Raw genomic sequence first — 24,123 nt, 5'->3', positions numbered from 1 at the left:
ATATCAATTTATTTTTAAAGGCATGTAATCTTCTTCTACTGCTACAGATGTACATAAAATGATCTGTCTGATGCTGTGTGCAGATCTCATGCTCTTCTACTTCAACTAATCCAAACCTGCAGGCTCACCTTCAAAAAAAATGAAATAAGCTTAGACATGTTTATGTAACTGAGAGCAAGATATGAAATAAAACTTGTTGAGTTTTTTGCAAGTGTTTTGGTAAACAATGACATTTGTTAAATGTGTTCCTAATGTTACTTTCATTACTTTGAACTATCAAAGGTGAAAGCTGAATATTCATTTGTATGAATATCTACCCTGGCTCAATTCAGCCCAGATATTTTCCTTGTTTTCTCTGAATCAACTCTGAACTTGCTTTTCAGTCTCCTCATGAGGACGTACTCCATCAAGATTCATATAGCTGCCACTACATCAGTTTAAAACCTCCTTTCTAACATGTCTGCCACAGTGCTCATAATGCTTGGCACAGCTGAGTTAAACAGTGAGCTGACACACCTGGTTTTAATGACAAGCTACTCTTGTCATTGTTCCCTCTTAGCCCAGCTCCCCTCCAGTTTTTTCAGCTCAATTACCTGCTGCACATCTGCTACACAATTTCTACTTATCATTGCAAGGAGTGACCCATTTCAAAACAAAATATTTCAGAATTAATAAGACTTCAGTCCTTTTATCTGAAATAGAACATCTCCTGTACCTGACACTCTCTGTTCACCCACAGGTGAATGCAATGGCTGTGACCTACTTCACCTTTTCACTGGAAAGAGGGAGCAAAACTGGATAAGGCAAAGGAGAGGTGGAGTGAACACTGACAATACAGTGAATAGCAGTGGTTGTATTCTAGCTGAGAGAGGTCAAAGTCAGTAGTGGTTCAGAGCGATCTAATGGCTATGGAGTAGACCTAAGATGGGCTGCCAGGAAGTAAAAAAAAACCTATACTGGACTACTACTGTGGTTACCATGGTAGTAATAAATATCACTGTCTGGAAAATTTTTGGCAGTATGTACTCTTAGGATCGCTGTTCTACTATAATATTGATGCATGTCTGTCACTAACTTGTACAAAATCTAATTGATTTATTACAAATATTTTCAAAATTGCATGCAAATTCTTCAAAGTTCATGGAGTAACTCCAGAATTATTCCAGTATAGCATAGAGAACAATTCAGTTTATAAAGAAATATATTCTTCAAAATGAAAGTTGACTTAGTTGACAGTACGTTAGGTCTGGTACTTGTACCTTGTTCTACAAATACATGTATACGTGTGTATATTACAGTTATATTTCTTTCTTGCAGGAATGCTTTCTTTCAGTTAGTAAGTTGATGAAGGAATCACCTGGTTATTCCATACTTAGGATATATCAATGGCCCATGGCTTAGAGCTTCCAGGTTTATCTTTTGGAATCTGAAAAAATGTAAAGAAAACACAATTTTGCTAAGTGAAAAACTTCATGTAATTCACAAATGCATGTTCCTTTTCAACCATTTGAATGTCACTGAATGAATAAATCCACACTTTTTGCATAATAAAGAATTGTGAAATCAACCAACTTACCTCTAGTCAACTGTGAACAGTTAATTAAGGACATATCTCTAGAGCACAGGTGAGCTCACCACCTGAAAGCTTCAGGTTACTCATAGGAGGAACTGACATATGAAGTTCAGTTGTGCAACATGTTTTAATGGAACTGCATTAAGTCTTATGGCCACGATGTATGCAAGGAAATCCTAAATTTTTGAGGGCAGTTATAGAACATCAACTCCTCATGACAGGATAGAAACTCATTTAAACTCTAAGTAGTTAAAAAGTGTACGCACAACACCTAGATGACAAGGGTTCTTGATTGCGATTATGACTGCTATTAACAGAGAAATTCTATCAATGTGAAATACTTGATCACTGGATATTGTGTGCTTCTGCAGAAGTGAATGAATGTGGAATTCACAGTCCCAATCTCTAGGCAGGATGAGGTCAGAATGACTCCAACTGGCTGCTGTTGGAAGAGACAGCAGCCTGCAGGTTTGCCTAAGCCAAGTTCTGTCCCTTTTCATAGAGAAATTTGCAGACTATGTTAGAACACGACTGTTCAAAGTCAGCTTCATAGGCCTTTTGATTAGACTTTCCAAAAGTGAAATACTGTCTTAGTGTGTGGTACCTCTTTTTACCTTGAAAACTGTATTGTAAATAGTCTGTGATTTCTGGAATGCCATAATATTTGCAAATACACAAAGAAGATCTGAAAGCAGCCCTGTTTAGATTTTATACCAGAAATGTGTCCCTGATGTTCTGCACAGGCTAAGGACTTCTGGCTCCTCAGATCTACAAAAAAAATAAGTTGGGTCAAAACACAGCAGCTCTTGTTCTCAGCAGGGTGGTAATTTAATTTGAATGCTAAATTAAAGAATCTTGGCACAGTTTGGTCTGTTCTCTCCCCATTTCCCTGTCTGCAAAATGTTTGTCTGACCAGACATGGACAGTGGTGAGAATGTCTGCAAAGCCTTTGCTGTTAATCTGCCTGATAACTGTTCTCATGCTTTATTCTTTTCACTTTTTTTAAATTTCTTTTTTTCTTCTTCTTCTCCAGCTTACAAATAAACATAAATCTGGGGCAAGTGACAGTGTATTATGCAACACCAGACATATCTACTTATAGAATGCCAAAAGGATGAGTGCAGTGGAAAACCTGTTGAAGTGGCCTTAAACTATTAAGTCAGAAAACAATGTGGTTACTCCCCACTTCTTCTTTGTGAAGAATTTTTTGTGTCATCATCATTGACTTGGACAGACAGGGGCATTTAAGTCAGCTCCTGCCTCAATCTCACAAAAAAAAAGCATTCTCCAACAGCTACTGTTCTGTTCTGCCAGCTCCTAGTGAGAGAAGAGCAAGATGGAAGAAGAGTAGATTTAAGGTCCTACTCTGTAAAAAAAAAAAAAAAAGCAGAGGGTACATATAAGGCTATCCAAATAACTTCAGTGACTGGGGGAAGTTTTGAGAGAAGTGCACAGTCAATCCTTTTGGTTGTCTGTTCTATTTGAGAAAATATTAGAAGACAAGAGTGCGTAAAAAAAAAAAAGCCAGAGCTGGCTTTATGTTTCAGTTGCAGACTGGGAAGCTGTACAGTTCTCAAACCTACACAACAAATCTACAAGAAATCATAGTATCTAAGATAGACAGAAAATAGGTATTTTGCATGTTTACTGAAAGCATGTAGTAAGTTTGGAGTATTTAAAATCCATTGTCGCACCTAGATTGCACGTAGCATCTGTTACATTCAGAAAACAAAGATGTAGCATGACCTGAATGGTAAGGCTGTAGGCAGTTGTAAACTTAGCTAGAAGTGGATTGTACAATGGGAAGAGCTGCTGCTAGCCTCAGCCTTCTTATAAAAATGAAGGATACACTCACTGCAGTAGCTCCAGGAGTACTTATAAGATCATGACACAGAGAATAAGCTTATATGATGTAACAGGAACCTAGACAGTTTAGGCCTCTGCACTGAATACTTTAAATTTGCACCCTCAGATTCTGTGTATGCCACTGTCACTGGTGTTGCCTGCATGAAACCATATCTAGATCTCAAATGCTGTATTTGTGAGTGCTCTTATGCAACCAGTCTATATCCTTTCTCTGCATTATTACAAAACCTGAATGCATATCAGACTGTATTTCTGTCTTCCTGGTTTTTAAGGAAGAAACGTTCAGAGTGGAACTGGCATAGATTGGGAGCTTTGAAAAAGTGGTGAAGCACACCTACTCTGTGTCTAGACATAGTCATATTTCCTCGTAGAGATGCAAATTAAGCGGCACTAAAGACAAACTCAGACCATAATCTCAAAAGTATTTTAAAGGGCCCTTAGGTTAATTACATTGGAGTTATCACTTCTGAGGAAAAGGGACAGATACCTCAGAATTTTGGAGTGTTGCTAACTGTGGCTGTCAATTCATATTACAGCTACGAAAACTGCCACTGCTGAAATAAAATGCATAACTCTGTTAACTGTGGCATGCTGAATAATAGAGATGTGGCTCTGGCACTTGTCAGACTACCTCTATCCAGGTTAAAGAGGAATGCTGAGGAGATAGCTAGCTCATGAAAGACATGAAAATACTGTTACCATCTTAGTAAAGATATCATCACAGGCCACATGAATCCACTCAACGGTTAAGGGGCTGTTCAGCGTGAAGTCCAGGGGTAGTCCTCTTTCTTTCCGTGCAGCAGCTACTGCATCATGTAGTGCAAAAAACACCGAACTGCCCAGGAAGAATCCAGCCTCACCCATGCCCTAGTAGAGGAGAGAGGCAGCTGGAGAGATTGGCTTAAAAACTAACAGCAGAGTTGAATCTCTTATCTTCCCCATAGTTATCCAAACTTCACTGACTAGTACTAGCTAGTGTTTGGTCAAGTCCAGCATATACAAATTTGGCAGCTTTACTCAGATCTCTGGGAGCTTTCAGATGAGAAAAACATCAAGGTCCAAGATTTGGCTAGTGAGGACCATTTTAAAACTTACAGTTTAGCTACATTATCAAAAAAATCTTTCTGGCCTCACTTCAGTTGTTACATTATAAAGCCATGAGATAACTTATGACTGCTCACATAAATTACTTGTTCTATATCCAAGTGATCATACTGAGGAATAAAGCTCCATTTAGCTCCTCTTGCACAGATAAAGTCACTGCCATCTACATCTGAAATTATGTTCTTTGTCTCTATCTGTTTTCTTCATGTACAAGAGTTTGTTTACCCATAAGGATGTAGAAGGATATAAGCATCTGGAGTGGACTTCTGGAAATTACAATTCCTTTGCCATATCTACTCTGTATTCAAGGCTGTAACAATTGGCATTCCTGTCTTTCAGTAGTTAGAGGCCTACACACTCCTCTGATTTCGCCTTTTATTTTGAGGTGCTTTGGTTTTGCATTTGTTTTGAGGCTACTAACTGGGTGCTTCCTCAGGGGATAATATTCCCTCAAAACACAAAGGCTGGTGCTCTGCAAAGGCTAATGGAAGAACTAAGCTCTATTTCCATATCTACTGTAGATTTTCAGTGAGTTCTAGAATATCATTTAATCTCTCATCTCATGACTTCTCTACTTTTTAAAAGGATCACCTTCTTCCATCCTTTCTTGTTGGGCACTTTTAAATTCTTCAGGATGGATTACTTTGCTTTCAATGCATAGCAGAACAAAGAGCAAAAAAAGTTTCAATTTGGATTAGGGCATCAAAGTGCTACTCTAATGGCAATAAATCATAGGAGGAAAATTAATAAAAAACAGTGCTTCATCATTTAAATACATATAATCTTATAAGCACCATACTTGAAACTGTAATTACTTTGGGGAAAAAATGTGTCTACCATACTATATAGCCACTTAAGGTTTTGCAGCAGAATCACCCGGTGTGCTTGCAAACAGTGGGCTCGGTATACTTACCTTGGAAGAATAGACAGCAATTGAGTTGCCTGAATTTGGCAGTAAATAGACATGGAATTGCTCAGGAATGTCACAGACTGCAGGGATCTCATAAGTATCTGGGCCAAGAGTGAGCTGCTCTCCTTCTGGAGAAAAGTAGATTTCTTCTAACGTATAAAGACCAACCCCCTGAATGAAGGCCCCTTCAATCTGAGCAAAATAAAGAAGTTAAACTTATACAACTCATTCAGGCATTTTTAAAAGACAAAAACATACACAGACCTACTGAGATTACACATAAACTGGCATCTTTCCTTCCAAAATTAGAAGTTAGCCAATGTAGACAGTAATAGGAACAAGCTGTCCTCATCTGACTTACACAAATATTTTCATTGGCTAAAGTTCTACTTTTCCTTATTCCTGGCTAAATTCACAGTAACTAGTGCAGTTACCTCTGATCTGCATCGTCAAAAATGAGTTAAGTGAAATCCATTGACTTAAAGCTTATTGTTCACAGGAATTTCACAAAATTGTTCACAAAATTTCACATATTGTTCACAAAAATATTGTTCACACAAACAGTCTGCCCTGTTTGTTATTTTCTTACAAAGATTTGTGGATAGGTAGGGAATCCATTACAGAGAAACAATCCGTCAGGCACAAATAGCTGATAAGTTGGATATGAAGAGAAAACCACAAAGAAAGCCAACATAAAGTAGGAGAAAACTGCTGAGGAGACCTCTGGGCTATCACAATATTTTATATGAACACTGGTGCAAGATGAATATGGCATTGAACTACTAGGAAAGAATGATTTAATATATTTGATAATCCTTGGATGTGCAGAATGAGTGTATTCGTTTAGACAAAGAACACGTACATAAGGATAAGCTGGTAACAGGATAAATAAATAGGATAAGAAAGGCTGTTTAAATTTAAGTCAGATTCTTAGGAGTGTTTTCTTTGATTCTGCAAAGAAATGACAACAATTTTGCATATTTCTGAGTTCACCACTACATTCTTATTTACAAACTATTAGTGAGTGTCACCGCTTTCGTCATTATTCAGTTTGTCTGCAGTTGTAGATAGTCAAATCCCATATCCTACAGATACAGAACCTTTAAAGAAAGGTCTGTTCCACGCCTGCAACATTTTCCATGAAACTGAAGTCAGCAGTACCCCACAGGCTGAGATTAAGCCCTCAGTCAGTAATTCTAGGGTACAGTAAATTGATCAGGAAAAAGTCACAAGTTGGTTCAGGATGCTGATCCTTACAACACATTTCCAAATGAAGATTGATGGTTCTTCTTCTCTCATCACTTCTCAGATGATAAATAAGACATAGAAAACTTAACCTAGTATTTTTTATAGCTGCAAATAAAAACAAGTTGTACATCAAATTAGTCCACCCTCCCTGATAATTAATACATAGCATGTCTTAGGCTTTGGTGGACATTAAGATGACCAGTAGTAGCAACCTTTTAGATATAAAGAGGGAACTAATATTTGATAAAAGGCAAAATTGTAAAAGTACATACCTGTCCTATATCTATGTCTGGATTTATGCTAAAAGAGGCATCCATCACAATGTCTGTCCTAGTGTTCTGTTGGACAAATAAAAGGTGTTATAAAGTTAAATTTAAAATACATAACAACAAAGGGATGCTAAGCAATATATAGTCTCACTTATAGATATGTAATCACAAGTATTACAAATTTACTCTGAAACATGAAAGCTACTTGAGACAGGCTATGCTGATGGAGAGCTCATACATATAATTCACTTCTGATGACTGTCTGAAACTTGCAACGTAATGTGCACATCCAGTGTGTAACAAGATGATAATGAACTCAAGAACAGATTTGTTGCTTTTCTCTGGCAGAAACATAATTGCTGCAAGTGACATTTAGCCACTTTCCATGCTCTGCAGTGAGTGTGGAAGCACTGACACACCTGTAAGGAAGTTCCCCATGTACAGAAGTGGACAGAGAAAAATGTCTACTGGGTTTTCTTATATGAAGTCCAGTGGCTTTCCTTTCTAAATCCTAGCTTGTGTAGTTTGAAAAGATTCAGAGTTTCCAGTTACTTTGGTGTCTAGCTCCACATGGGGTGCTAGACAAATGAGGCACTGTAGATAAATGTAATTCCCCAGCAGCCACGAAGATATTGGACTGGGGCTCCATATAAAGCTGCTGAAAGCTGTCCATGTACTAAACCCTCATTATAACAGGCCATGTTGTATGATTTCCTGTTTTAAATGCAGCTCTGTTAAAAAAAGGGCTGTAACTAATGATCTGGACTTGTGTTACAGAAAAGCTAACCTGTAGGAAGATGTCCACAAAGTCTAATTGAATTTCAAAGCTATCATAGATGACTGAAACATTAGATCTTTTTTATTTTATGCTGTTCTCATAGACTTTCTTATTCTTCTATTCAACAACAGATTTTGTCAAAGAATAGGATGAACAAATTATAATGGATTCTATAGCCATTTATTGTTCTGCTGTTCCTCTATTTTTAGTCAAAAGAGCAAGTGGAAAAAAATGCCACGTGAATGCAATGATAGTGGTCATTACCTTGTGTGCTCCCGTCAGTCTATTTCTACTTCAGAACAGGCAGCTCCATAGTGAAAATATGGGAATGCATGTCCTTTCTTTGTTTCCCAGTTCATGTTTGTAACAAAACCTCTAGAGGAAATAAAAACATTCCCAGATAATATGAATTTGATCAAGACACCCTCCTTCCACTATCCTCATTCTCACAAATAATTCTTGTTGAGGTCACTATAGGAACCTTTTAACATGAGAAGTAAACTCCCTAAATGAATTATTTTCATAGGAACTTCATAATCAAAGACAATCTGGGGTATGGCACCACTGATAAATATCTGTAGCACTGAATACTTCAGGCAAATAGGAAGGTTGCAGTCATGATGATCATCAAGACCTGTGGGTTTCCTGTACTGTGCTGTAGTTGGCCTTGAGGAAGACCCTGTGCACCCACCTTCAAATCTTTTATATCCTTGGTTAGCTAGGCAAGGATATAGAACACTTCTGAAATCAGTATGGGTTGAAAAGATGACTTCCTGTTGTGTAAATAGTGTAGTTTGATCCAGACAACTTCAACATGGTTTGTGTGCTGCATTTGATACGGCCTTGAGAAGGCTGAGTGGGGACAGTTTTATCCTATCTGTAACATACTGACAAAATGGCACTTCTGATGACAAAGGGATTAAAAGACTAACAGCTTTCCTTACTTGAAATACCCAGTAGCTGAAAGGCTGTAGCTCTCCTTGTGAGCTTCACTGATCTGCAAAAGGCATACTTATTATTATAGAGGGAAAATGTTAAAAACTTTCTGATATTCTTTATCATATTTAAAGAAAAAACAAAACTTCAAAAAATTGTTTAAAGAAAATGGAAGCCTAAGTAAAAGCTTTACATTTCCTTGTGCCCTGAGCAGGTCTTTAGGAAGGGACACATTGCAAAAGACAATCTAAAGCTGGCCAGAGTTATTAAGGCATTGTGTTACACCACTTGCTTTTCTACTGTTTCTTCTCTTCCTCTCCTCCAGTTTACTTAGCAGACAGGTTCCTTTCTCCCTTCAGAACAATGGCAAGTGTCACACTGTACCCATGGTTTCATCATAATTTAATAGTAAGAAACAAAGAGAAACATTTACCCAGTCTTCCCATTTGCCTTTAGGATTCTTTCTTCAGATAGGATCCAGACGCTTCCAAAGGATTTGACAAGCGTCCTAGAGAAGAAGGTAAGCAAAACCCAATCTATCTGGTGTTTTCAAAGAAATACAAGCGCTTTCTTGGTGAAGTTAGTTTGTTAAGTGCTCCTTCAACATTTTCTGTTTTACTTGGTAACTGCTCAAAGAAAGGCTGATTTGGGTTAGCAAATTCATTCTGTAGTACATAATTCTCTTTGGTAAATTACAATTTCTTTCCTCTGCTAACTGTCAGCTAGAAAGCAGCACTTGTTCACACACTAGGCTGCTGTTGAAACCATAAACAAAGAGAAGATAGGGGACCTAATTCCCCATCTATCTTGATTTACTAGATATACCAGTAGTTTGAATGATTTCTTTTGAAATAAATGAAAGTAGAATTGATTCCAAAGTATTTAAGTGGATAAGGGTGGCTCAGACTATTTTAAAAGTGCCTAATATGTATCTTATGCTAAATTTTCCTTTAAAATTTGTTCACATATTCAGAATAAATTGAAGATCCATACTTTTCTCTAGCTTAAATCTAAGAAAAAACAAAATTTGTATATCTGATATAGTAAAGCTTAAAAAGCTACTCTTTTTAACAGTATTCTATGATTTGCCTTACTTTAAACTGTGCATATAAATTAAATTAGCAACAGACACTTTGAGATAAAAGAACTGATGCTTTTTGAAAGCTGCTCAAAAATAAAGATGAAGTTATGAATTCTCAAAGGGGAATTCATTATTTAACAGAGCAGATGATCATGTGAAAAAATGGTAATAAGTCTAACCTGTACTGCTCTTGCATTGATTTCTGTTCCAATTGATCCTGCTGTGTACTTGCCATTAGGTACAGTTGCTGAGCTTGTTTCACAGAAGTGTATATATGACAGTGGTATCTTCAGTTCGCGACTAGCAATCTGTAAAAAAATTAAATAAAAATATTTCCAGTCCCACTTGAAGAGACAGTCTCAAACAGAAAAAATAAGACATTGTCATTCATGTCTCTCTATATATGCACACAGAGAAGTGACCTAATTCAACAGTAATGCTATAAGTAGGACAATACTGGACTCTTCCTTAGCAATTATTCTGTAATACAAATAATTTATTAACAAGTTCAGATACCAGAAAATAGGATAAAATAATACAATATAACACTTTGTTTTTGTTTTGCCATTAATTGTTCTACTTAATCAGGTTTGGGTTATATATAAAAATATTTCAACCAAGATTTAAGAATAAATCATTTGTCCTCATGGATTTGAAAATCTTATTTTTATATTTTCCTTTCAGTCTCATTTCAAACAGCTTTGCTAGTTTGCTTTCAAACTTCATTGTTTTTCAGCATTCTAACATCTAGATATCATTCAACTCATTTTGAAGGAATGGATTTGTGTTCCACTGTTTGCAGCAGAATGCATAAATGTGGACTGATGCTATCATCAGTGTTGGATATAATGCAAAGTTATAATTTTTCAGCACTTTAGATCCTTCTGCAAAAAAAAAAAAACATGTAACCCTTTTTGCATGTTCTCTCTGTGCCTCAGCTACCCTAGACTCAGTGAGGGCTATCACACGGATGTTCAGCTACTATTCGGAACTTAAAAGATTACTTTCATTATAGCTTATATTTTCCCAGGATTAGTTTTCATCAGTAACTCTGAAAGAACAACACAGTGTTAAACCTGGCTTTCTTACTGATACATTTGCCTGTTTGCACATATTAGTGGCATTCTTCTTTATGGTTCAGTTATCTTTCTTGTTGAATTTTACTCTCAGATGGTAACTGTAACTCACCTGTAACATCTTAGTGTGAATTCCTTGCCCAAGTTCAACGCCACCATGAGTGACTAGTACAGATCCATCTATGTAAATATGGACAAGAGCACCAGCCTAAAGAAGAGATACAGAAACACAGTGATTCTCTTACTGTACTGAATGAAGAAGGTGCATAAAGAACAAGGGAAAGAGAGATTTATTTCACAACAATCAGTATATTACCAAGAACAAGTACAAATTCTCCAGTAATCTGACAATAAACTTCATTTAAGAACAGGATGGATTCTAAATGAGCTAGTATTTACTAATAGGAATTCTGTAGGGGTCACAGTAATTATTTCAAATTAGAGAAAATCATATCTCTTTTCTTGTGAAACTGAGAACAGAAACATACTGGCTCAAGTTGTAGATGCAGCCCCAGATCCACAGGTAGAGAAGGACAGAGCAGAACTTGAACGTGGTTCAAAAGCATTTTGGACATACAGCAAGTTGTCTGAAGATAAATGTTATAGAATTAATAATAAATGTTTTCTTTCAGAACAGAGTAGCAAAGTTATACTGCTGTTTTTCTGAAATCAAGAGATTAGTTCTAGTATTTTTTGCTTGTATGTATTCACACAGGATAGGAATAAAATTGATGTTCACAGTATATAATTTTCATGGAACACTGACTATTGTTTTTCCATTCTCTCTCACAGGCTGTCAATAGCCTTAGAACCTTATTTACTTTCTGTTTGTATTTTGGTGCAGTCCTATGCCAGCAAAAAGCTATTAAACAGGGGAAATGCAACAAGCAGTTGGAAATAGAAGCAATGAACTGTCTCTCATGGATAAAATGAGAAACAAAGACATTTCAAAGGGATACTGATGAAAGAAATCATACAAGCCCCTCAGTCCTAAGAAGGAATAATTGGATAGTAAAGAAAAATTCTGCAAAACTGCATTCTGCAGCATGAAAACAGCTCCCAGCAGTTACAAACAGCTGAGCCTGAGATGAGCTATGAAATACAGTGCCTCCATAACTTCGTTGGCTTTTTTTTTTTTTTTGCATGTTATTAATTTTACATTGAGAAATAATGGTCATGTGATCTCTTTGGTGTCAACTTGGGACATTTGCAATCAGGTAACACTTTGCAAATGTCAGCCAGTCTCAGCTGACAGAGACCACAGCGAACAATAAATCTATTCTGTATTATTCAAATCTAGACCTTACAGTAGCACAGTGCCTGACCTTTATCTTGACTGCTTTGGTGAACTGTAATTGTTGCATATCCCTTTAATTGATCTTTTGAATCAAGTGAACTGTTATGTTTACCATGAGAACACCGTTGAAGGAAATATATGAATCTCTCTTTAAACACTTAATCTACAAATTTGTCCAGAAACAATCATGAGATGCAGCAAACAACAGAGAGATGAACAACATGCATTTACTTTTTCATGCACTGCACTTCCATAAACAAAGTTCAATATTTGTTTATTTAACCTGGAACCCATTTGAAAGAATTTCTGGTTCGAGGCGTGAATTAAAAACAAAGAAACCATGAGGACAAAACAAAACCACAAAAACAAAACAAAAAATCCCCACCACAATCACAATCAGAAAAAACAGAAGTGTAAAATTTTCCCAGAAGTGTTATCATCTTGAGACATAAGAAATTCCACCAGCAAACTTTACCTTATCACATAGCTGGGACTATCTGAACTGGAGGAGTGAGCATTTCCCTCATGAGGAACCAATCTGAAGTTCCACATTTTGACACGGAATTATTTAGTTTTTTGATGGGTAAGTATAGCAAACTGCAAATCTGAGACCCAGGCTCTGTGAGGTGGATAGTCCCATGTAGAGCTAACATTTCTGAAGATGTCAGTTAGATACAGTGATTTTCTTTCTGAAAGTGAATATTCCTCAGTTGATAATACCTTGTGTCACTCTAGCAAGTAAGAATTATTTTCTCTTCCTCTCTCATTCCTGCCTGCAGAGACTATACACTTCCTCTGTTTTTGGAGAGATATAGAGATCTTAGACAATAAAAGCACCATTTTGAAACAGTTACCTGATGAAAATAGGTTGCATTAAATCCAACGGAAAACTTCATGGGAATGATGGCAATCCCTTTCTTCTTCGAGTAATTCTTCTTGTTAAACTCTTCCACCTTTGCATTCCAACCGTAGTAGTCAGACTTATCCAAACATTCTTCCCAACATTTCCACAGATTCTCTGCATTAAATTTTTCTTTGAAGGCCGTTTTGTTAACTCCTTTGTACATGTTTATTTCCCTAACCTAAAGAGCAAACAAATTTACAAAGAGCTGAAAAGAAAAGTGGCTTTACTATGTAATAACATATTACACAACATAATGGCATCTCATATAACCATATGGTAATATAATTAGTACTGAACTATATTGAATATAACATTATATCAATATCTGTAAGGAAATCACTAAGTGGTATGATCTCTTCAGTCAGGTAAAATGTCTGTGAATTTCAGTGGTGCCAGTGGGACTGTTCACACAACAAAAGGCAGTGCAAAGACAGCTGGTAAACTCAGACTGTAAATAAGACTAGACAAGAACTGCAGAACAACATGGAGCTAGGTGAAAAGATCAGTAGTGGTGAACAAGAGTAAAATGTACACCTATCTCAGGAGAACTCCCTCTCAGAACTCCCTGTCAGGAGGGGAGAGAAAATTCATGGCATATAAGAAAACCATTTTGCCTTGTCTAGAGCTACTCTAAGTTGGCATGAGGAAATCAGTCAGAAGTGTGGAGCATGTATGGGCTGAGAGATAAGCAGATGGATAAGGGAGAACAGAAGTTAAGGTTAAATAATTGTTTGGTCTTTAAAGTTAGGTCTGAATGCTTTCCTGGAATGTGACAAACAGGACAGGGAAGAGATTCAAAGAAATAAGGAAAAGACATGATAGTTAGAGTCCTAGGAAAGGAAGATTATTTACGAACCACAGCTAACTAAACTGGTGACAGACAATAGAATGAAGTTCTGACAAGCTGAGATTCGAGTGACAGCTGAATGTACACAAAATGGTAAGAAACTGAACACACTGCAAGAGATGGTGCTATTTTGACTGAAGCTGGATATACTAATAGCAATCATCAAATATTTTTCAAAAGATCCTGTGTCATCTTTGTCTACTGTTACCTCTACTATATCAAGTATTGTTTGATGGAAGAATAGTTCTTGTATAAAGTAGCACTCAGTCCAAATAAAGTTGCTAGATCTGGCCCCTAAGAACTGATTTAACAACAAGGAGCTTCCAGAAGTCCAGGTTCTAGAAGTCTCTCGTATTCCACATTTTATTTGTCAGACTTAGTTCTTTTACCTTCTCATGTGGTAGTCCAGCCCTGGTTGCCACAGCCACAATACAGGTTTCCACAAACAGACCTGCCTGAGGAAACCCAAATCCTCAGAAGGCAGTATTAGAAGGCAAATTAGTCTTGCAAGCATGGCCCCTGACTCGGAGATTAGGGATATTATATGCATTGTCCACTTTCAGCACAATATACTCAATCACCTGCAATAAGAAATTAAAGAGATTTAAATGGTTCCATTTCCTGTAACAAAATGATGAAACCTATGAAAGAGTCTCAAGAGACCAATAAGTTGCAATTGCTTTAAGGTGGAGCAGTACTATACTTAGGTGTTCTGTTGCTCTGCTGTTTTTACACAGACGTATATAAACTGCATTTAAGTAATAGGAATTAGAATAGCATGAAAAACATTACCAAGAGGAAAAAAACAGAATTTCAATTTGAGGAAAATGAATGAATAATTTTCTGATAATAGGAAATATTCTCTTGTATCTCTGTCCTCATTCAACAGATCTGTTTTTTTTATGTCCCAAATTTTCTATCATCTAAATTTTCTATGTCTAATATCACCTGATGAGAAATACTGTACTGCCTTAATGGCATTTTCTAAACAATATCTGGGGCACAGATGCATTTCTACTTTATGCAGGCAAGAGTTGAACTTAGAAAGAACAGACATATTCTTAAGAAAAATAGATGGGAACAAAGAGCTGTTGTTTTCTTTTTGTGACCAGTTCCGTCTGTGCATGTAGCAACAGTGAAGAAGGACTTACCAACTCAGATTCATCATTTGTACAGCCACCATTTATAGAGCATTGAAAATCGGCAGCAATTATTCTTCCATCCTTCATGATTCCAACCTGTAATATTGCAGCCAATACATTTAGTGGTCTTTCCTCTTACATATTTCAAATTTCCCTTGAGAAATAAGGTAACCACTTATTTAATAATATAAACATATATATTTTAAACAATAAATAAATAAATAAATAATATTAATAAATTATATGTATATAAGTGGATTTGTAAGAAGTTAAAAGGAAGAGTTTTCCCACTAGCTAAACTTTCCATTGTGCTGAAGAGCTGGCTGCATTTCTCAGAAGTGGCTTGTATTCAATTCTGATTTAAGTACTTGTCATATTAGGATGGGCTAAGGCTAATGTTAGCAGTATTTTGAAAGAAAAGAGATAGATATTTTTTGCTTATTACTCGATATTGTATGGGCTGTAGGATTAGGAGGATAGCTGTTGTTCTTATTCATACTATTAGACAGGATATTTTTAGGACTGGGGCAAGGTAGGTGTTGGGTTAGTATTTCAGAAGAGGTGGAGTTTATTTCTTGCTGCCTTTTGCCAGTCAATAAAATGAAGCTGATTTATCCCAGCTGAAATTATTACCCACTAAATGAGAAACATAACCTCTCCTGTCACTCACCTTATATTTTCCAAAGAAAGGGTGACGTCCACCAGTGATTAACATGCCCATGTTTCTTTCAAGGGTAAAACGGACGGGGTGCCCGGTCCTAAAGTAAACGTAAGTCCTCTTTAATGACAGTTTATCTACAAAGGTTGAAAAGGCATTATATTTATATGGCCAAACTCCTAGTGGTGGCTATAAAGCAATCTATTTTACATTTTAGTTTCCAACTGACCATCATTTTATTGACCATGCCTGCTAATACCATTAATGCTAATTCAGCAGATAAAACGTAGATATTCTGCTGCAGTAACAAGGTAGAGGAACAGAGCTTTTCAGTGACTTTCCTTTAGTGTTTTAAACTGGAAGGTACAAGAAGCACGCACATGGCACCACAAGGAAACCTGAGTAGTGAAAACCTGTGGCACAAAGGGTTAATGTGAGCATACCTAATAAATCCTAAAAATAATTTCAGGATGAAAAACACTTTCACTAGATCACAGAATGAGATTCAATCCATTAGACCTGAGAAAGGCCTGGTTTGTTGGGATTTGTGCAGATAAACCCTGGAAAAAACTTTATGAAGGCTTTGTTTTGGCTGTCAGATGGGCAGTAAGTGAATTCCATTGCCAGAATCCCAGGTAATTTTCAACCCTCTATCCAAGACTTACTGCTATGAAAGTCAAGCAAGATAATGTCTTCAAGCCAGCACCCCAAGGAAGGTTCAGGTTCAAAGTTTCTTTCTATTTTGGTCTTACAATTTTTAACTTGATTTAGTTAAATCATTCATTTTATTTAGTTAGACCAACTTACTTGTTGGCTGCCACTGCTGCAATTACGGCAAAAAATGAAGGCTTGGTTATCTTCCCAGCAAATGCTCCACCATCACGTTTCGTGTGGCACGTAATCTTGTTGGACTGGAGGTTTAAAGCTGAAGCCACTAATTTCTGCAAAAGTGAAATCTGTGATTTTACCGAGAATTATCACCTATCAAAATATATTAAAACTACCTATTTTCCATGGCTAATTATATATTAGAAGCTAACAAGCTTACATACAGTGAGCAGAAAAACACAGTTGTTGTGGATACAAAAAAAAAAAAAGTTTTCAAACAAGCTAATGAGATGCTAATGAAAGCACAATCTAATCTTTAAAGAGTTGTCAAAATGAAACAACAGCTCCATAAGATATTTTTATTTTCGATACCAGACAGAGTAAACTCTACACAGAATTGCACAGTTCATCTGCAGCTGGATATAAAGCATCCATTAAAATATCAAATCAAATGGAACAGAGTGATTGTTTACAGCACACTAGAGACTGCAGCTAATATGCTGACAGATCACTGCAATCTGAAAATATATCTCTGACACAGAAAGTGTAAAATATGCAAGTCAGTAATTAATGGCAAAAGCTGACACTAGATATGTAGAAACTATGCATATTCTTTAAAACTGTATATTCCTATATGCTTATAATCCAATTATCCTGTCAGCTAAGATCTGTTAACCTTTTTTCCCTATTACTTCATATAATTCATAAATTCTATATACTTAACGCAGAATTAGATGGATAATGCCACATTATTCACTCCATATCAATTCTGCTCATTTTTGTCTGCACTGGATTGAATCAAACAAACAGCTTCCTGTTCTTAAGACATACTGTTACATTCAGCTTCATCATTAGTAGTCAGGCCTCTTGTCTATATTAAAAAAGACATTCAAATCATTTAGTCTGAATTGGGAGCATAATTAAGGAGTTTCAGGAGAAGCACAGAAGAATGAAAGGAACTCCAGGTCATATAGTTCAGGTTTAAAATTATTTAGGAAGGTAAGAAACATGTAACAAACATACTTTGTTTTACCTTTACATCTGTTGCATGCTGAGTTGATACATACACATCCATTTCTTTATCTTCCATTCTTGGAATAACAAGCACACTATTTGTTTCCAGGTAGAAATGTTCCTGTCCTCCCATATGCAATTCACCTGGTATGCGTATAATTATAGGAAAATCTAACCAAAGTTTTAAGTGAACTGTGAGGGAATTAATATTTGCATAAATATGCAAGTCAGAAAAAGAGTTCTGAGAAAGAAAATACATTCAGTTATTTCTCATTTCTTCGTATCACACATTACATCTTCTGGAAATATGTGTTTATTTAGAAGAAAGATGCTCAACCACCAAAACCCTTTATAGCTGTATTTCTTTATTTCCCTGGGATACAATCAGATTCTATTTAATATATGATGCTTCTTTTCCTTAGGAGGTTACATCTTGTCTTTTCTAACAAGATTCTAATATATTCTCTTCTAAATCACTCTGTGAGAAAAAACATTCCCTTTATCATTCTTTCTTATTCTCTCTCCATCAGTATGCCCTTATCGTATTCACTTTTCCTACCCATTTCCACCCAACACATTCTTTTTGTATAATTTTCCTTTCAGAGAGGGAAATTTGTCAGTGCATCACAATATAGAAGCTAATTCTTTCAGATTTATTTTGTGACCTTTACTTCACGTCATCCTTATGTCTGATTAGTTATTCTTAAAACACATGTTTATGCAGCAGCAGTAGATTCCAGGAGAGGATGACATGAAGTGATGGGAACAGCTGGGAAAAGACATAGCAAAGCAAAAAATAGAAATAAAAAAAAATCACAGAGGTCATGAACTAGCATGGAGAGGTCAACAGAATTGACGAGGCTCAGCCACAGAAAGAGCAGGAAGACATGAATCTTCAAATCTGTGAAAGACGATTGCAGAGGTAGAGAATAGTCAGTGCAGCATGCTCACAGAAGTAAGAACAGTGCAGTAGTGCTTAAGATACAGCAAATTCAGTTAGATGTGAGAATAATCTTTCTAATTGTAGGAATAAATGGTAAAGCACAGGGAAAAAATTGCTAACAAGGGTTAGTTAATCTTCATTTCATCTTGATTACCAGTGAAGGAAGAAAAAAAAATCAACAACAGGGTTGTCATTGTTAGATTTTCTTGAGATCATAGAAAAAACCTGAATTCAGTCACCAGCTGGCAATAGATTCTGAACAGCACAACTCCCCTTCCTCTTGATGCACAACATGCGCAGATTACCTTCTATGATTTTATCAGCACATTTAAATCCTTTCTCAATATCTCCTTTTTCTAGTCTCCTTTCTTCAGTAATGTATGAATTATGTTTTATTGCATCCTGCAGCAAGAAAAAAAAAATGAACGCGTTAATTATTAATTCACTTAGATGATTTTTACATGGTACAATCTTCATTTATCCATATGATCCTTTAATTGGATGGACAGATGGTTGCAGCTAAGTATTTGAAAGAGCAGGACAACTGTTCCTCTTCCACCATGAGAGAGCTTCTGTTTTTTATTTTTCATAGTTCATATAATTCTGTCCTTCCCCTAGATTAGAAATACCTAACAACTGTTAATGTCATTCAGAGTCAATGAAAATATTTCAGTCGGTTTTCTCACTCCTGGAGATGAGCCAGACTTGAAGATTTTCAGAACATGGGTGTAGGATGTGTGATTCCAGAATTTCTGCAAACGTAAGCTCTCTAATTTAATTCTACACTAGCCTACTCCTGCCCAGAATTTGGGTCCCACAAACATGGAAATTTTCCCTTAACCATTTCTGAATATTCTAAAAATTATTCTGAAAAAGTCCAAAGCATGACAAGACCTGCAAAAGGAGGGAATAGCGAACAAGGTGACTTAAGAGTTCTATCAGACAAGGACAAGGAGATGCATTGTTACCTTAATGGTGAGGACTGGCTGAAGATCTTCATACACTATCTTCACCTTTTTAGCTCCACACTTTGCCTGAGTCAGTGTCTCTGCAACCACGGCACAGATTATCTGTCCAACACAAATGACCTGCAACACACCAACATACATTACCTGAGGAAAAAACACAGGAAAGGTTACATTTCTGTGCAAAGAGTGTTCTGTGGAAACTGGTTATGCACAAGTGCCATCATTTAGATTCTGTTCCTCTAATAATGCTATTGCATGCAGACTTAACTTCTTTAGATGACAAATACTATTGTCATCACTCATCTGCTACAACACCTCTGCTGCTCACATCAGTAAGCGTAAGCGTTTTCCCTATGGCCATCCTGAACTGGCCAAGTCCTGCATCAAGTAAAATGCCATGTGGCACGGACTGCTTTCCTTCTCAGAGAGGAAGGAAACTCAGATAAGAGGAAAGAGAGAGAGAAAAGAAACATGCTAGGAAATACACCTTCCCCACTGCAAATGCCAGCCTGAAGTATCATTTGTGCTGTAAGACAGCTTGAGGCCTTGGACATTCTATACAGTCACACTGGCTGTGCAGATCCCATATGTTTCAGTGTATGAAAAGCTCTCCTTAATTTATTTATTTTTACATGACTAAAGCAAAACATCCAGGCACTCCTCCAAGAGCAAAAAATACCTTGTCTTTTGCGAATGCTTCCTCTTCATCATTTCCATTTTTCCCTGTAACATCTTTTGCTGTTACCACACTAATCACTCCTTGCACCCGAAGGGCTTCTGAAATGTCAACTGATCTGGAAAGTAGAGCATGCACATAAATGAATACAGTATATAGTACAAGTATTTTTCGTATAACTAATTCCATGAACTTCACATCAGAAACCTATTCCATAGGTCTCAATAAGTCTCATATTTTTACATATGAGAACATTTTTACATAGAGAAGAAACTGGAAGAGCGTTGATTATCATACTGAGAAAAAATAAAAGCATCAGCAGCTGTTGCATGTACTACAAAAATACCTCTAAACTCTAGCACCAACACATTCAAAATCTAAGAACAGCTTTACTTCCTACATTTTCTGTACTAAAAGTGGTGAATGCATTAACACGAACTCTTCCGTCTATATCTGACACTAGTTTAAGCATACAGTAAGGACATTATTACTTACACATAACTGCATACCTCATTATATGGCCAAATTAGATAACGAGAGAATGTGCTTAACATATTTATATGTATATATTTTTCTTTTTACTTACTTAATCTTTGCATGGGCTTTAATGCTAGTGACGACAGCCAATGAAAGTTCTCCATCCACTGGATGAATGTCATCAATGTAAACCGCTTCACCAGTGGCATGCTTAATACCAGACTGGTGCATGATGGGACATCCCACAGGGTCTTGTGGAGACTGTCCTGGATCAACATCCTGCAAACAGGAAGGCATCTTCAAGTCAGAACAGTAACTACAGAAGCCCTTACTCACACATTTTATCTGAGTTCATTTTCTGATGATAAAATCCATATGGACATGATTTAGATTTTATGAAAATATTATTGGGAAATATTATAAAGAGCTAATTTGTGTTCCACTAGCACCAAGATGCCTTGATTGAGGTTGGAGGAATATACTGCATTAGATATCATTCACATCTCCAGTAAATGTCAGTCTTCTGCAGAAAGATTGCAACAATTAAGCAAGCAAGCAAAAAAAATCTTAAAGGGGACATAATGACTTCTTCCTATTGAGGATCCATGGCAGACAAGATCGAAAACCTTCTGGACCTAGCCTGTATGCTGGATCCATACTTTTCCTGAGAGCACCCTTTTCAAGTCACACTTGCAGATTTCAGACCATGCTTTACATCATTTACTTTGGAGAAAACATATCTGAAATCTGGGGTTTAGTCAGAGATCATCCTAAATCCTTCTTGCTCATCTTCCTAAAGAGATAAGTAAATTTTTATTCTGCTGAATGCTAACCATACCAAAAAAAAGAGGTTTAATTCATGTTTCTGCTAATTAAATCCCCATCAAATCCTTCTAACACTTAAAAGAGCCTGGAGTTAACTGCACTTCAGACACACCTAATGAAAGTACATCTTTGGTGCTCTCTGTTGTTGAGTTTCTGATAAATTACATTACAATGGTCAGAGCCAGTGAAAAACTTCAAACATTTGTATTTTTTTGCACTTCTACTCAGTAAAAGATTCTTCTCCTTAAAAAAGTTAGCATCTGCAAAGAACAAAAATTCATGTCTGAAGTAGGAGGCGTTTTGTGGCAAACTGATACTAAGCAGTCAAAGTGAGACTTTTACAATTTCTGTGTTTTGTAACAAAACAAAGATATGGGTGAAAATTTTTGATTTTTTTTTTTATTATATTTAAATTTTCTGCTGAACGAAGTTTTTAATCCATTAGCTGTTTCTCCCTCTGATACTGTAGCTTTGCAAATAAACTTCTAAGGCTTGAACAATCAGAGAGATACTGCAGCAGGTTATTCTGTTTATTTTTACTGAGATTCACTGAACAATGTAAATGCTGCTGAGCTCACACATAACTCACTGTTCCAGCAGCTTCATAGTACAGTTAACATAGTACAGTTAAGGAATGAGAACTGAGAAGGGCACAATATTAATTAAGACAGAGTCTGTGGCAGTCTCAGCTGCAAATACACCCCACCTGATAGAGTTGGACATCCTGGGGAACACCACTTTGTAGCATTCCCAAAGCACTCATCTTATCCTGTGAGAGATCAGCATACCTGAAGGGATACTGAAAGGAGGGTGATATCAGACTACTACCATCAGACCCTTATTTAAAAAAAAAAAGTTTTTCCCCTAATATATTTTGAAATTGATCATAGCACCTTTACTCTCCCCTCTCCTATCCCCCTATCTTTAGGAAACCAGAAATTTCTTTCAGTCTGTCTGCTGATGTGGATATGCAGTTCTTGTGCAGTCCTTACCATCTGATGTAAGCCATGTAACACTTCCAGGTAAAATCTGAATAAGAAGCTGACAAGCAGAGTTCTATACTCTACTTTTCCACCTGAAGCTGATGGAGGAAGAGAAATTTCCTCCAGCACAAGTTTGCAAGCTTCACTCAGCATCTGATCATTCCACTGTCTGGTAGAAGAATAGGTTAGCATGGACATACACTTTATAAATAAAAGACAGCTGAAAATATTGCAAAGCATGTGGGAAGTATTAAGTAAACAGCATAAGTCGTATCAAGAAATAACTTACTAGGGAGTTAACTTACTAGGTCCCCTGTTTACAGCTCTCAAGTTATTTGACCCTGCTGACAACTTATTTCCCATTTATTTCATATTACTTCATATAATTTTTGTGATGGTATTAAATACTTAGCTTTATGAGCTTTATCATAGATTCACCAAGTTTTTCCCCATATATTTGCAAGTGACATTCATACAGATACATCTGTATTGCTGACTTATTTCCTGTCACAGATCAATACATACCGCCATGCTCCTGATCTGTTCTCCAGCTAGAGTTCTCAGCTGCTGCAAGAGAGCTTGGTAGATTTTTGTTTTTTCCTTTGGGAGTTTTGGGATAGTCTCCATGAGAATATCTCTGAGCTGGGCCAGGCAACAGGTAGCTCCTATTACAATTCCTGAAACCAAATGAGTTTAGATAGTGAAATCGTAATTCCATACTAAAAGCAATACTTATATAGCTGATAAGGCCTCTAAGGATTTGCTACTGTTGATAACTTTTGTCAACAGATTGACAGAGAAATAAGAGTAAGATAAATTTCATATTACATGCAAAAAGAACTGCAAATACTGTTTGCTAATTCAGAAATGTTTCCCACTGAACATATATCTGAAAAATATTACATTCTGTATTTGTACACATAAATGTACATCATGTTTTTATGCAGCGTATCCACAAAGACACATATGAACATATGAACTATGTTTTGATTGATTAGCATGAATGATGACAAAATTACTGGAATCCTTCAGGAATGAGCCCCAAGAACTTGATCACATTTCCTCTAGTATCAGAGAAGCCACTACCATTGATTTCGCTGAACTTTGAAGCATGCAGAAAAGTCTTCAAGTGTCGTGAAAAGTTTTTTATGAATAACGGGGCCACACTCTATGGAAGAGGGCTTAAATGCAGAATTGCATTTATAAATGAATAGATGTAAGGAACATGAGGAGAGAAAAAGGCAATTATTTAAATACATTAATTCTTCTAATTTTTTTAGTAAGATTTCCCATGGAGACGATGATGTAGCACGATGTGCCTACTGCACTGGATTCTTAACTCAGTTCTTTTCATATGAGTGCATCTATGATAATTTCTACTAGCTGAGAATCAGACCCAACCACTTCAAAGAAAATCTGCTATTTTGGGTTGAAAATCTGCATCTAGCAATTTGCGTTTAACATCTAACCCTAGCCTAATTAAGGTTTTGCAAACCCTATTAGACAAATGGCTGTGACTGAAAGGTTCATAACCAGTTAAAAAAAAGAAATAAAGATGATGTAGGGCCTTCCTGTATGCTTGCTGTTCGCAGGAATCTGAGATTTGAACAAATATACTTTTGTAGAACAGTCTAATGAATTCTCACCATCCATCATCATCTCTAGACCATAAGTAAGCTGACATACTGGTTAAAAGGCTTAGTAAAATGACTGCTACAGG

General features: G+C 36.5%; 1 pseudogene; it reads right to left on the bottom strand.

The window, feature by feature from the left end:
- Positions 1-240: 240 nt before the first annotated feature.
- Positions 241-24,123, bottom strand: part of LOC136057602 (aldehyde oxidase 2-like) — a 36,841-nt pseudogene continuing 12,958 nt past the window's right edge.

This window comes from Cyrtonyx montezumae, unplaced genomic scaffold (assembly GCF_038088225.1).
Source record: "Cyrtonyx montezumae isolate F1298 unplaced genomic scaffold, pur_monq_1.0 scaffold_7, whole genome shotgun sequence".
Classification (NCBI taxonomy): domain Eukaryota; kingdom Metazoa; phylum Chordata; class Aves; order Galliformes; family Odontophoridae; genus Cyrtonyx; species Cyrtonyx montezumae.
This window is presented reverse-complemented; position numbering and strand designations above follow the sequence as displayed.